General features: G+C 32.4%; 1 protein-coding gene across 1 annotated transcript in view; it reads left to right on the top strand.

Annotated features, from left to right (window-relative positions):
* The first annotated feature begins 2,367 nt into the window (after positions 1-2,367).
* The window catches only part of LOC144853902 (G-protein coupled receptor 54-like), a 59,401-nt gene continuing 46,750 nt past the window's right edge, over positions 2,368-15,018 (top strand). Inside the window, exon 1 of the mRNA XM_078711766.1 lies at positions 2,368-2,569. The gene's annotated coding sequence lies outside the window, so the exon portion shown is untranslated. The remainder of the gene's footprint in view (positions 2,570-15,018) is intronic.

Raw genomic sequence — 15,018 nt, forward strand, 5'->3', positions numbered from 1 at the left:
AAACAAAACAATTATTTCTTTAACAATATTAGTACGCAGTGTGAAAACGACACAAATTTTGAATACCTTAATTCATTTTTTAGCCGCTCTCCGTCCGATATCTTCGCAACTCAAACAAGTAAACAGGGAATTTAGCGCAGTTGAAGCGTCAAGCCACCAAAACAGTTTAGGCCTACAGAGAACTGAAGAAAGAACTTAAATTTTCCCCCTGAAAAATAATTTTTTCCAATTTTTTGTATATGCCATTTTAATGTCACATAATAGTTATCCACTTTGACCAAAAATTGGATCTAAACAAAATTTATTTACCTGAAAAAACTGTAATTTAAAGCAAAAAATGGCTAAATTGGCTGCTAGCCAATGGATTTTTGGTTGAATTTAACCATTTATTATGTTATTTTATAAGTGAAAACATTATTTTTTCGGATTTTTTTCTACGGAAGGGATTAACTTTATTAAAACTACAAAATAACCTATTCAAAGTCTGATTTCATTGATCTTCATTTTTCATGTTTTGGGAGACAATAGGCCTACATCTTTAATTGATGAGTTTATGAATCGACATCTCAATGATCGACTATATCTAAAAAAAATTTCAGAAGAAGATTGAAAATTCAATTTAGTCTTCATATTATCAGTAGATTTGGTACTTAGCCTAAGTGGAAATCTACGGTTTGTTTCACTTGAAACTGAAAGAGAAATGAAATTATCAACAAAGAAACCATAACGAAAAACTGCTACTGTAATATCCTGATGTGATAGAGGTATATAATATTATTGTTCGCAAGCCGGCTCACTTGCGATGGTCGACCTAACACTTAAGCTGTACACCGGGCCGGCAGTTTATTATGTAAATGTCAAACATTAATACTAGTTGTCTGAAAATAAAAACAACATTTTCTACTTTCTACGTTATTAAAGCGTCTGGCTATTGTTTTAAAATGATCATAATAAGTGAAAATTGTTAGATAAAAGAACATAATACTATGAAAACGTCGCCTTATGACGTCATTAAATTGTTTCGGGCAGACAGATGAACGTATTTTTTTGGATTTCGGATTGTTCGTAAAGTCATCGTCAACTACCAGGTGCCTCTTAATGGTGCAACTAACATTATACGTGCACGGATACTAACTTTTGATGGATGTATGTTTTACAAGTATCACCAGCTATGTAAAATCATGGAGAAAGTAGGTCGCATCTAGCTTGTTAGAAGTGAAATACAGATTTACGTTTTAATACTGTTCATATTATATACATCGATTATAATTATAACATGCAGTGTATTAATAGTAGCGTGGATGTCAACGAACCTCATATATTAAAATAAACAATAATAAAGGTAATTGTTTACAGCCGTAAATTCCATGCTGCCACATTATAATACTAATGAGAATTCAAAACTTGAATTGGAAACATCCAGACAGTCAGGGGAATCAAAGACCATTTCCCATTAATAATCACACTACAAATTCTATCTAGCATATGGGCCTGTTCACTTGTTTCTTATCATCCTTTTGTCTCTTGACAAAATTGTGAATACGTAGGTCTTTATCTGGATTTGCCCCTGATGAGAGATATAATTATGATATAATTTCAACTTATTAGCTTGATACTAACATAAAAACAGAGGCGAGGTACCCTCAAACGCACCCTCAAAAACTTTTTTATGCCTAGGCCTGACATAATCAGTTTAAACTCAAACACAGTGAGAAAATTAAATCTGAAGTAAAGAAATTAGGTCTCGTACTAGGCCTAACGAATACTTTGGAAGAAGGCATGAACAGTTTTTACACGTCGATACATCACAATCACAGGTATAATGATAGAGCTCGAGTAGGCCTTAATCAACATTAATAGCATCCGTCAATTCAATGCATGCACCCAAAAATACTCTCTTACACTAAATCTCTCAGTTTTCAGCGGTTTAATTGTAATTCATTTCCTCTCTATGTAACAATTCTACAAAGTAATTTTAACTATTCGGCCCACATTCTCTTCTCCTTCATCGCTAAAGTGCCTATTAAAAAAATTGAACTATTTGTAAAAACCATAACATACATATTATATATAGAATAATTACAATGGACGATCAACAGAAATATTTCACTTTTATCACTATAATAATGGTCTTTATCACTATTGTCTTGTGTTTTGACTGACTCGGTGGTTCTGCGCAATGTGGAACATGGGTATGTAGGCTTTTGTGATTTAAATCAATCGTTTAATTACCGGTAATTGACGACTTGGATAGACATTTAATTCAACGGCCTGTCACGATATGTGTAATCCTGACCACTGCGGTACATATACAAGGAATGATTGTAGTTGATGTGGCATAATACCACGCCGAAACATGGCCATGGATGGAGTTACACATTTTCGTAGTGGGATTTTATCTTTTTTCTTCCAAGTTTACACATAAGCTGTTTTCTCTGTCGCATAAAGTATATAATAATGTTCCTGTCGGTTATTTCAGAGGAAATCAAAAGCAAATCGTTGCGTAACGGCCCTTCCTTACTGTTTTTTAAATTCCAGGAACTTGAACACATGAGCTTGAAGAACAAATGTGAGTAGGAATACAATTTAATAATAATCAAAGCATCATGAGCTCCACATGGGGGAAGACACAAGTTTTTATTTAATACAGCTCACTACGTCGGTCGGTTGGTCTGTCGGTCGGTTGGTCGGTAAACACAAACTCAAATTTGAGCACGCGAATGCAGCCATGTAGGCCTATATGGCCTTGTTATTATTACTAAAGAATAATTATAATTATTTGGAGGTAAGAAATCATAACATAGGAGCTTGGCCGACGCTGGAATTTCTTGAGTAGGCTAAACGAATAACATTTAAATGTATTCTAATAATAACACGCTGACTTGACAGCTTGATATTCATATTGACGTTTCGACGGTAAAATAACTAATTTATTAAATTGTTAAAGAATTAGTTTATTTTATATGTGCCGGTAAAATAACTATACATTTTGCGAATACTTGTGAGCAATTTTGTCTCGGGTAATTTTACTAATGCTCTGTGTTTGATACATTTAGACTGGCCTACGGCATGAAGGTGCTTAAAACCTAAATTGGTTTTTGTATCGCAGCCCCATATAATGACTCTAAAAGTAAAGTAGGGATATTTTGTTTCGATTAAACATTATGGATTAAATGTTATTTTTTCGTGATGTTTCTTGCAATGTTGTACACGAACTGTGGAAATTTTCACCTTCCCGGCTCACAAAAGTTTCAAATGCAACGAGTTAATTTAAGTATTTAGTCTCCCTAATAGCGTGTTGGCTCAGCGTATTTTAACATTCTCAATCGATTCAAAGCTTCAATTACCTGTCTTTCATAAATCATTCCGTTTGAGAGGCTTACAGAAAAAATGTTGTTGATTGGTTTTGTCAGAATCGGAACCACAATGAGAAGGCCATTGAAACAACTTAGAGAATAGTATGCGCATGCGCATTTTACTCACATCAAAATATATATATTTTATTATCTCTAGTAATTAAAATCATGATTATATATACTCATAAGAAACCAATACCGAACATAGGTAATTAAGATCTTGCATAACTCATCAGAAATTATTATTTTTGGCGTATTGTATCGCACGCCAGCGATGTACGTTGCACTGATGATCTTCGTGTAATCGATCATACACCATAAACTGGAAATATAAAACATCCATTATTTGGCGCTCACATTTAGAAAGTCGGAATGGTTGAAAAAAGCCTGAATCAGGTATGCTTGCATTTTCTATATAAATACACTTTTTATGTGGACGTTTCACTTATCATTGTAACATTGTTGTAGTAAGCACCTACTGTGTTGCTGAATAGTACCGTGTCTGGATACTTTACTTTAGGCCTAGTGTTGAATATCGACCACGCACATACTTCTTTTAAACAAGACAGCAGCCTCTTATAATCCGCTCGTTTATTTCAAGATGTATAGTTAGCACGAACTAATGTTTAATTGGGTAAGTTAACAATGATTTGTTTACTGAATAAAATAATTGCCATAACCTCTTGTAAAATCATCAAAATGACGATTTAGATTGAATTGATTCAAGTCAATCCATGTAAAATTACATTTAAATGCTTTTTGGCTTAATCAGAAATTGAAATTTATAATTAATTTAATTATGTCTTGGAAATAAGAATTATACTTAGACTTAGGTATATACTGTAGGCATATAACTTCATTATTAAACCATGTTTTATACTGGAATGCGCTGGAATCATCGGAAAAAATGAAATAAGAATAATAATTTTAATAATTGGAAAAAATGAAAAGAAATTTAAAACGTAACAATTATAGGCCTATAAACTGAGTATTGTAAACAATTTAATATAGCAAAAGTAAAAACTTTATATGTTTATGGTTGTTTTAAGATGAATTGTTGTTTTGTGAATTTAAATTAAGATAATAATGTCATCTCTCACAACCCCCGCTCAGTTCAGTTCAGTTTTATTCGGTTCACTCAAAAATACAAAGACAAACATAACAGGAAAAAAGCACAAGATAACAATATTAAAAGAATGAACCGAGGAATAACCCAAGAAAATTTAAATGAAAACTTATTTCCATTGGGGTCCTCAGACATAAAAATAACACTGATAATTGCACTTAAAGCGCCCTATGACTACTAAAAGGTTAACAAATTGTACAGTAAACATGATCAAACATTAAACATGATCAAACATTAAACCGTTACATGTAAATGTTTGATATTGGATACAGTGTGGACACATAGCTTCCACTTAAATAATCAAGGAAGAATATTCTTTTTTATCTTTTCAGTAAAGTTGAATAATTATCATAAATATTTTAAATTGTGGTTAATTGAACATTGGTAAATCCTTAGCCAAGTGCCTATAAAAGACATAATAACATTTAAAAAATACCATACATACATAAAGACATTTAAAAAGTAAATAACTGAGTCAGGCATGCCTAATTGTTACAATAACAAATATAGTAAAGAGGTTCACTATATAGAAGCCCTACGTTAGTACTGGAAATAATTTGATGATGAAGTGCTAGTTTTGCCCGAAAGCTCTGCTAATGTTTCTGGTTGTTTTACTTTATCGTTATGATTTAGCTTTTTGCTTATTTTATAATGTATTTCCATTGAGATCCAGCCATTGATACCCATAGCATTGTCATTTTTTCAGCAATTTGCCTTTTGGATTTATATATAACATATATAAATGATTTGCTACAAATATTATAGGTACTTGCTCGTACATGATGGCGCCATGTTCAATGATATTACTGAAATGGCGTCACTGATGGAAATGTAGCAGTCTAAACTGCTGTTATAGAGCATTATTTAAACTCATGTGACAGTCCATCGAAAACGATTAAACACTCTAAATAAGAACGGTACGCCAACGGCCATTAAATATCCGTTCTATTTGTGTTTATTGTACATTTATTATAAATGTTCACTGTCTGACTGAGTTAATTGCGCAAAATAGCTACTGATACCACCTCTCGCTGTCGAATGGCGTTTGGAAACTTGTTTCCACTTTCAAATTTCATTGCAACGAAATGACTGTAATGGAAACGAGTAACATCCGCTAATAAAAGAGAATGCACATTTTTGGCAAGTACTGTCCGTCGACGGAACAAAGAAAGCAGGCGGAATTGAGAGTGGTAACGGACGAAACGTTCGTGAAGAAAAAGATAAATATTGCTATCCTCAACCATAGAAAAATCGTTAACTTTTAATAAATTCAAACCAATGAAAATATCATTATTTTTCTAAACGTGTTAGGGCAGAATTTTACCAACCCGAAGTATTATAAAACTTTATCTAAAGTCTCAATAAAACAACAAATCTTTGTACATTGTATATTATGTTTTGTTGGTCAAATAAATAAATGAAATGAAAAACGAAGACGAGTTTTGAATATTGAATATTTTCCCAAGAGCAATTGGTCTAAAACCATTGTTTATGGTGTCTTCTTAACTGTATAGGTATTTGAGTAATTACAACCGATTTCTAAATATACAACTGAAATAAACCTTACCTTAAATAAAAGTTGTGATTAGCAAATTTTAATTAATTAAATATTATTTTATTTGAGAAACCATCAGTCCTGGAGACTTTAAGTGGCTCAAATTTTCCACATCCGGGACATTAATGGCATTTTTGTTGTTGAAACTAAACTGAAAGATACAAATTGTTCTTTTGAGCAAGTCTGATTTTTGTGAAGTCTACTTTGTGCTAAGTTATTTTTTGCAATTCGTTCCAAACTTTCCCAATATCACCAGACTTAAGGCCTACATTTTTGTCTTCATATTTGTTGTCTCTTTCCTTAGACCCCTATGTATTAATTTTCTTCTTTTTTTTAAACTTTTTTCCCCAAAGATTAGTTATGAAAACCATTGATCATGTTTTACTTTTGAAATCAATAATTAGCAAATTCTTTTCAGGTACTAAATTGAAAGTAAATACCATGTTTATTTTGTTAGGTGTTCTATCTTGTAAATGTTGATACAGACTTTTAACGCTAAATCGAATTATTGATCTATACTCACTTCTTCCATTCCATACCTATATATGACAATCCATGATCTATACTCACTTCTTCCATTCTATACCTATATATGACAATCCATGATCTATACTCACTTCTTCCATTCCATACCTATATATGGCAATCCATGATCTATACTCACTTCTTCCATTCCAAACCTATATATGACAATCCATGATCTATACTCACTTCTTCCATTATATACCTATATTTATTATATGACAATCCACGATACATTTGGCAAACAAGATGAATATGTTATTTTAATATCCAGTCAAAGTATATTATTCAACCCAGACCTATATATTCAAAGTATCGATTAACCCCTTTATGTTTCTTTGTATTATATGTTCACTGATCAATCACCACAAATACATTTATTTAAACTATTTCACACATTAAATTCCGGCTGCTAAGCTCTTCTTGCCTTGGAATCAATCTTCATTGAAACAATTAAATCGAGAAAAAAAAAACTCCCACCGCCAGTAGCAGTAAGCAGCCACCCTTTTAAGCTATACAATGTCATAAAAATCACGTATTTTAAAACTGATACACGTTCGGATGTTGTTTTTTTAATCCAAACTACTGTTTGGTAAATTCTTTTACCACCATCTTGTTTTATATAAATGTATTATAACTATACTGTACTAGTTTGAGTTGACGTTGAAAATTTTAAACTATAACTGCTGGAGAGTCCTCAGATATTTTACAACAAACACCCAGTCGTACAGAAAATACACAGTAGATGAGTAATGTGTACCGCAGGTCCATGAGAATCATGTCTAGATTAGTACTATCCCACTTTTGGTTTATCCACGTATCGTGATGTGTAGCCACGAGTAACTATAAATTACCAGTTCAATTACTCCCAGTGGAACATGTATATGTTTGCTTGAACACGAGTTTAATTTCGTTAAATTACTCTTAAGTGCCGCGTTGCATAATTAAACGCGATTTCTGACGTGCTGACGTCACCGTTTCTGTTTTCAAGAAGTTCCCTTATACCTGGATTGTTGTATCAGCTTATACTTTAGTAATCCGAGCTAAAACTTTGCTTGGAAAGTGTGTAGGATATCGTGTAGCGCGAAATTTGTAACGCGGCACCTCCTCTGATTTAACGCGGACATAATGCAAATGTCACACTGTTTACTGGCTGTCTTTTCTTCTTATTAGTATTTGAATTGAAAAATTAATAATTCATCCTTCAATAAGTCAAGTTGAAATATGAGTATGATAGGCGCTGCACTGTGGATCCGTTGAGTGCTTAATCCGAATTTCCTCAATTTAAGATAAAATTAATATGTCAAAAAAAAATGTAAAAAAATCACCAGTCGTATTCTTTTTTGTCTCTAAAGAAATATGTGTTTATTTCATTCAGTAATGATTATTTCTATACCTGTTTGAGTTACGATAGAGCAGATAATATATGTTTTTGATAAAGTAGAAAAGCAATATTGCTAGAACAAGGCCATATACATGGCTGCAGTCTAGTCGCGTGCGCAAATTTGAGTTAGTGTTTACTGACCGACCGACCGACCAACCAACCAACCGACCAACCGACATAGTGAGCTATAGAGTCGCGTTTGCACGCGACTAAAAATTAAGTACGTACTGCTAGGTCTACTGAGTATGCTAATGACTTTTTAAAGGAGGTTTAAAACAGGGTGGTTCAATTGTATAAGTGATTAATCGTTAGCACTTTCCGTGTAATGTTACTGTGGAGATTATATAAGTGCAATAATAGGCCTAACTAATGCATATGATGTTACCAATTGTGCGTGTAACTATATATATGCCGATAGCCACCGAAAAGTATTACCGTACGTTAACGGTTATTGGTAGTGTCGATTCGTTGTCCGATAAGCACGCTACAGCCATAAACCAATAAAACCTGTTAGCAGGCTGTTTATTATTGACTAGAGCATTGGAGTGGTACTTTAAGACAGTCCTTATAACAATTCCCATCACGAATCTGATATTTACCAATATGACTTGAGACCGTCTCAATTTACCCATCGATATCAAATATTACTACAAATGATATAATTCCAAATGAACTTACAATAACAATAATGTTCATAGCGAGGAGTGAGACTTGATAAGTAAACCAAGACTGACTAATAACGGTTTCCTTGAGCGTGTTATTACTTTGGTCATATTTCAGATTTGATTAAACATTATCGACATCACGCTCGATGCGTTTGTATCATCGAAATCAAACTCGAGTGAACGTTGAAAAGTAATTGGCCAAGTCGATCGTCGGATCACATCCCCCACGCAGAACTATAACGTAGGCCTATACTGTTATTGCCAGTTGCCAAGAACATGGGAATATTCAGTCGGGTCATGTCGCGAATAGTAGGCTACATCACATCAACACAACATTAATAATATCGGAAGAACAAATTGATCGTATTTAGTTCTTAAGATAAAGAGCAAGGAATAATAACGTGATGTATTGGAGGTAAGTCAATTATTTCAAGTGCATATCACATAATACAGTGCTCTTTTCTTTAGATAGTATGCATGATGGTCATAGTAATGACTTATTCAGTAATTAAAATACTAAATATATATTATTAAGTGCGAGAACCTCGAACCGATTGGGTAGTCTAGGATAGTCCATTAGGTTCTAGACTGCATTTCGAATTTTATTTGTGTATATTTGGTAAACAATAAACTATCGTTTATAAAAAAAGAAAACAAAACAAAAATTCGACCTTATATTGGTAAAAAAATTAATATTTTGGCACACATGTCGTATACGTATAACTTTAGCTTGAAATTAATACTATTTAATCTAGTGTTTTGTGATATTTCAGTAATATAATTTATATTAAGAAATGCAGTAGGCCTAATGTAGCCTCATTAGTAAAATAACTTTAGATGATTGTCAACAATAATATAAGAATGCTTGAGCCATAAGTTTAACGAAATTTATCCTGTCATATTCAGACGTTTCGGGGCTCGCACATGGTTGAGAGAATTTGTCTAAAGTTAAATAGTTTATTTTATTAGACCTATTAGGTTTGAAAATAAAAAACTAACCTCGTTACTTGTAGGCCTGATATACATGATTTATTAAACAATCAATTCCTGTCATTTTATTGGACGATTGTGGGTCACATGGCGTGCAATAGTACGCACTATTAAACGATCGTTTAATAGTACTTGTTTCGTGTACGAAACAAACAAATCTTTTCGGGTTTGGAAAATATTTTTTTTATACTATTACTTTTGAAATACAACAGCGCCACCTATTTTGTACTTTCGCCGCGAAGATTGAATGTTATGACTTGTTTCGCGATGGAAGTACATTTATATAGATGTATGTAGATATATATGTACTAATTTAGATCAAAAAGGCATTAAAGTTAGTCTTAGATCGTTTGTAGGATTTTTATTAATTAATGGGAACATCTCTACAAGACGTGGAATCGTTGGAAAACAATAATTAGCCTAGATGAGTTCCGGTTGCCTGTCGAAGTTTCGTATTTAGTATTGCCCTGCCCACTGCCCTTGAGCTTATCTAATAGGCCTGCCTGTTAGTTAGCGTTTTAGCATTGCTAGGCCTAGGATTGTTTGGGCGTTTGTTGACATAATTACACTACAGTAGGTGTGTTTATAAAATCCATATAAATATATAATAATATTTAATATATTATTAAAAACCCAATGTTACTGTTGTAACCAATATGAATCAAATGTAGGCCTTAGGCCAAAGGCTATGCATACCTTTTATTTGATTCAAATGATGACAGGAATCTATTTAGGTGTTATATAAAACAAATAATGAATGTTTTATATTCGTGTAATGGTACAAATAATGGCATTTGGTGAATGATGAAAGGTTATATATCAACTCGGCTTCACATTCATTCATTATTTGTATACTATTAAATCATTATTTATATTAATTAATTTTGTTCTGCAGCTAGCAACTGACTAGCCAGGCCTAGAGCTAGTAGTAAAGCAGTAGACCTATTGGTGGGAATACCCTCATGGAAACTACCGTGTCTATTTTGGGTTGAATAATGGACAATCGTATGTTATTTCAGGGAATAGTTAAATTACTAAATTAAGTAAGTTAAATTTAACTCTTCCCTGGTTATTTATAATGTTAATTTGATCCATCCTGTAATTGCTGAGTTGCTCGTTGTATGCGTGTGAAATGATAATAAAAATAATAATTTAAAAAAAATTGAAACTCGGACTGCTGGATTAACAACATAAAGGGTAGACTTAGGACAAGTCTATCGATTGGGTATAACTGTTGCTACTTTAGTTTCGCTACTCATTTCCTTTCGTTTATTTATCTAAAGCATATTTCAATGAATAACAAATAAACCAAACGTATAGAGCTAAAAATTAATCCCCAAAAAATGAAGAACACAATAAAATCGCTACTGCTGTTTTGGATTATGTCTCGGTGTTCTGATTTGTAATATAAACTGTTTTTTCTTTAAAATGTTTAGACACAAATATGACTTAACGGATGCTTTCGGCCCGTCTTGTTGAAATCTCATCAGACGTTCATTTAAAATGACTATTATAAACCAATTTCGAATAACGTCTCTAGAGGGCAACATTTTATAAACGCATGATATAGACCGATTTTGTTAAATGGGATTTAAAAAAGTAGTATCTTGTAACATTTGTGATGTTCGAGATCTAGTTGAATAAGCAACAGATGGAAGGTTCGAATCCTGTAAGGCCAGATTGTTAAATATGGCTTTAAATTATTTATTAACGCTGAAGAATAAGATCATCATGCAGACATGTACCACTTTTTATTAATGCATTTCCACCAATTTTCTTGTTCCCTAATGCAATGTAATCATTACAGCCCATTCAAACATTTCGACCATTAATTCGTTAACTACTTATCATTGAACCTATATAAATATACATTTACGTAAGGTCAAAATTCGGTAAATCTCGCGTTATTTCTAGAATGTTTACTCGGTGGTATATAAAGTTGGTTCGTACTTTCGGTACTCATTTTAACTACCTGAAGTAACCATGTTTACTAATTAAATTGAGTTCGATATTTAGTTATTGACAATTAAAACGAGTTTAGGTTCAACGATTTGCCCCAAATAGGGTGTTTTCCGATCGTGGTATACACTGTCTAATTGATGTCCATCTTGAAAAATACCCGCACACAAAAATACGACGATGCTTCGCATTTTCCTATCTCCTCCTACGATAATTATTTGTAATAGCTGAAAACCGTTTGAACAGCTCGAGTACAGCATCATAATGTTGAAGACAGGCCGATTTTCTATTTTGATAGATTTAATATACGTTTATACAAATGTATTGATTTGTGATGAATGGAACATTCCAAATTATTTGGTTTAACTATGGAGGTATAGGTACACAAGTAGGTAAATTTATGGGCCCTTAGAGAATAAACTTAACGACGATGCTTCGCATTTTCCTATCTCCTCCTACGATAATTATTTGTAATAGCTGAAAACCGTTTGAACAGCTCGAGTACAGCATCATAATGTTGAAGACAGGCCGATTTTCTATTTTGATAGATTTAATATACGTTTATACAAATGTATTGATTTGTGATGAATGGAACATTCCAAATTATTTGGTTTAACTATGGAGGTATAGGTACACAAGTAGGTAAATTTATGGGCCCTTAGAGAATAAACTTAAAACCTTAAGATATAGTATTGCAATACTACTATACAATACTGTAAATACCTTAATTAACCACTTTTGGTCGCCATTTGAATCGCAAATTTCTTACTGTGAGTGTTGGTACTGTTAGATTTTATGTAATTAGTTCATACAATTGCCGACTGAGGGCGCAATTTGTTTACTTCGATCATTTTCATGTTTTAGACCCTATATTTCGAAAAAAACTACAAGTCGGATTTTCATTATTCTTCATAATATATAGTATAATATTATAGTTTAGTTTATTATTATATTTTTAGTCGCGTGCAACGCGACACTACAGCTATTATGTCGGTCGGTCGGTCTAAAACATGAAAATGATCGTTTTTAGCCACGAACGAAGTAAACAAATTGCGCCCTCAGTCGGCAATTGTTGGTCGGTCGGTTGGTCGGTCGGTTGGTCGGTAAACACTAACTTGAGCACGCGACTGCAGCCATGTATATGGCCTTATTTTTTACAGTAGGCCAGACGATGTTTACTACAGGTTATTAAACAAAAATAATTGATTGATTAATTATTTTTTAAGCAAGTCGAGCGGCGTTTTTTGTAAGAAATAATATCTTGTTTAAATATATTGTTTCTACTTGTGAATTGTGTCTGAGATAAAGAAGAATTAATAAATGTAAGAAAATAAATAATTGTCATGAATAAAATACATTGAAATAATATATTTAAAATTATCATTACGTCTTCGCGTTGTAACTGGAAGTATAACCAAAAATCAAGGATAGAGATATTTGGACACAATACAAAGGCGGAATTGTGTAAAGGTCCTAATGTATAACCGTCTCGGATACTCACCCATGTCTGTTTCAGATGTTCCATTTTATACAGTTTATTAAAATTGTTATACACGATATTGTTATTGTTTTTAGCGATGGAAATCTTTTGAATTCGTGGCTAGGATGGATGCGCTAAAACCTCGGATTCGATTCGCGCCCTCTCTCGCAGTTTTTATCATAATATTTATAGCGAAGCTAAAAATAATCTGGTTCAATTATATTGTTATAATGTGGTACGGACAGGTGGTTATGTGAAATTATCAACGCTACTATTTTGAATGTTTCTGTAAAAAAACAATAAACACCTGATTGCAATAATTGATATTAGAAGGCAGAAATTCATTTTCAAATTATTTACTACTATACTCCATCTAATTAATACGATCATACTTATGTGGTTGCTGCTATTTTAATATATTAATTGACATTATATTTTTAGTTTGGGTCAATGTTGTTATGCCAATGGTCATGTTTAGGCTAATTAATAATTGAAATATCAACAGGTAAATTTCCCGAGGCATAAAAGTTACCGAGAACCACGGTATATATACACTTATTATATTACTTGTTTTATAGTACTGATATGAATATCTGCATTGTTTACAGTCTTTAAAATATTAAACAATATTAACCAGAATATTACCCTTCCTGTCTTAAATTAAAACGTGTTTTCCTGCACTTACTCCTAATTAAATACGGCTATATACATGGCTGCAGTCGCGTGCACATTTGAGTTAGTGTTTACCGACCGACCGACATAGTGAGCTGTAGAGTGGCGTTTGCACGCGACTAAAAATAACCATTTAAACAACCATGTCAAAGTTCACAGTTCCACCCAACATCTACACGTCTACAGTAGCAAAATATGCTGACATACTGTAATCTCCAACATATATCAACGTTTTGTGAATATGGGCTGCCCTAGTTTTTTTAACAAACTTGATTCGTTTGTGTCGGTAAGCAAGAAAATTAGAATCAGTCGTTTTGTTACAGTAATGCATTATTTGTGTTAAATTAATTAAACTTATGCATATAGGTTATTATATAATACATTTATCTAAATAAACTAAATGAACAGTAGTAATTTATTTTGAATATTATTATACTTATTGCGAACAATACTCGTAAAAATGATACTAGTTAAATGAGCCATATCAGTCTTTTGTTCTGTACACAAATCGAAACAGAATTGTATGCCTTATAATTTAGCGAAAGTCTTGTTTTTGTCATACATCAATTTGGCAAACCTAGTGAGATGTAAGATTTACCTTATAAAATGATCCAGTAAAATATGTTTTATCCAATCTAAACTTTTTTTAATTTTTCCCCTTCAAGCCAAAACAACCTCAATTTATTTTCAGTATACAAGTTGGCATTTTGACATCTTTTCCAAAAGAAGCGAAAGTCTTGTTTTTGTCATACATCAATGTGGTAAACCTACTGATATGTAAGATTTAACTTATAAAATGATCCAGTAAAATATGTATTATCCAATCTAAACTTTTTTCAGTTTTTTTATTTTTTCCCCTTCAAGCCAAAACAACCTCAATTTATTTTCAGTATACAAGTTGGCATTTTGACATCTTTTTCCAATAGAAGCCGTTGATTGTGATTTTTTTTCTCATAATTATTGCTCTAACATTAAAGCCCCTATATGAACGACAGTGCAGATCGACCCCTAATGTATTGGAAAACAAATCCTCCTATTATCAATCAATTATCTCTGTCACCAAGATTCCAGATACTTTTTTTCCAATAGTGCTACCAGATCATCAGAAATTTCCATATCTTCTTCAATCGGCTGTTTTTATATGTTGTTTTTTTGAACATTCTTTTTATATTGTTCATTGTTTTTTATGCTTTCATTTTTGGGAACATTTACTTTTAAAAAACCTTGCTAAAGTCTGATTAACCATTATTTTAATATTAAAATATATATTACTTTATATAAGTGACCAGCAAAGAATATATTTTACCAG

Source organism: Antedon bifida, chromosome 10 (assembly GCF_963402885.1).
Source record: "Antedon bifida chromosome 10, ecAntBifi1.1, whole genome shotgun sequence".
In the NCBI taxonomy this organism is placed as follows: Eukaryota; Metazoa; Echinodermata; class Crinoidea; order Comatulida; family Antedonidae; genus Antedon; species Antedon bifida.